Genomic DNA, 1,426 nt, shown 5'->3' with positions numbered 1-1,426 from the left:
TCGAGTATAAACGCCTCGGTGAAAAAGGTGCCCCCCGACGATTATCGTAATTGACGACAAACGCGCGTTTATATCGAAACAAACGAGGCGAGTACTGGATCGCGTGGAAGATATCAAAAGAAATTGTACACGATCGATCCGAGAGATAAGGAGGAGCTACGGTTTCCCTTGCCCATAGGAACGAGCCACTTCCCGTCCGACAAACGTAACAACACTCTTCGCTACATTGTCCGCAATTAAGTCCCCGTGGCCAGCTTATTTCCCCCTCGGGGTGGCAATCGAGCATTCTCCCCAACTTCGCCAGTCCCCCTCGCTTCCAAACAGACCCTTAATCGGCTGCTAATAAACCGAGAAGGAGAAAATGACGCGGTTACACGGCGCAGATAAAGGCGAGATTCGCTGATTAATTGATTAGGGAGGCGCCAAAGTCCGCCCCGCGCATTATACTCGACCGTACCCCGTCATTAAGGGGCGCTCACCTATACCGACAAACGTGTGTGCGTGTGTGTGTGTGTCCCCTATATATGGTTTCGTGGAAACGAGAACGAACCGAGGCTCGATCCATCCACCTTAATGGCTTCATGAACGCGCTTCTTCCCTGCGGCTCGTCAACCCTTTCAAACCTTACACTTCCGGTCGTCATTCCTTCTATAACCCTGCGTTTAGTTTTATTTATCCCTCGTGTATCTTCTTCCCCTTCTTATTGTCGAGGAAGAAGAGATCGTATCGCGTTAATAAGCGAGAAACTTAGAGCCACCAGTGTCCGCGACAAAATTGCGACCTTTAACGCTTCTTACTCACCGTGCTCCTTTTTCCCAATTAGTGGGTAGACAGCCGCGTTGGTAAAGAGCGGCGTGGACTCCTGACGAGCGGGAAAATTGAATCGAGCTATTTAGACGTGCCTGAGATGTAGGCACTACTCTTGTTTGCCACAACGAGAATAGCCGGGTGGTAAGGTCTGTCGACGGCAAATCAACGGATGCAGGACGATCAAACGAGAACCTGGGGTCTCGATTTGTTTTCCACGCAGAAAGCAACGAACGCAATCGAAACAAGCAGGTTTAGTCGTGGAAGCGTGGCTCGAGGACCCTACTAAATCGCTGAATGGTACCAAAGTCCGAATGTTTACACGGTGACGGAGGGGCCGCGAATTCTTGGTAGGCATAAAACCCGACTGATGTACGCCAACCGGGCGCAGATCAAAGACGCGGCTTTCAAACAATGTTAACGTGTTGCGGTTCCCCAGCTTCGTCTAACTCGTTCGTACTCGCCTCTCCTCTGTTCCAACGTTCGTCAGTGAGTTTGCTCGCGATGACCTCAAGCCTTTTAATACGATCCGCGGCGGCCAACAAAAGGTACTCTCTCTCCGCGTTCGCTCCAATGGGACCCAGGTGCGAGTATAACGGTGGAACGAGGAGGCAGAGAA

General features: G+C 51.2%; 1 protein-coding gene across 1 annotated transcript in view; it reads right to left on the bottom strand.

Moving 5' to 3' along the window:
* LOC108570984 (protein dead ringer) overlaps positions 1-1,426 on the bottom strand; it is a 142,354-nt gene that overhangs the window by 79,954 nt on the left and 60,974 nt on the right. The gene's annotated exons all lie outside the window — the stretch shown is intronic.

This window comes from Habropoda laboriosa, unplaced genomic scaffold, assembly GCF_001263275.1.
Source record: "Habropoda laboriosa isolate 0110345459 unplaced genomic scaffold, ASM126327v1 scaffold88, whole genome shotgun sequence".
In the NCBI taxonomy this organism is placed as follows: domain Eukaryota; kingdom Metazoa; phylum Arthropoda; class Insecta; order Hymenoptera; family Apidae; genus Habropoda; species Habropoda laboriosa.
The sequence above is the reverse complement of the archived record's forward strand: the minus strand, read 5'-3'. Positions and strand labels throughout refer to the sequence as shown.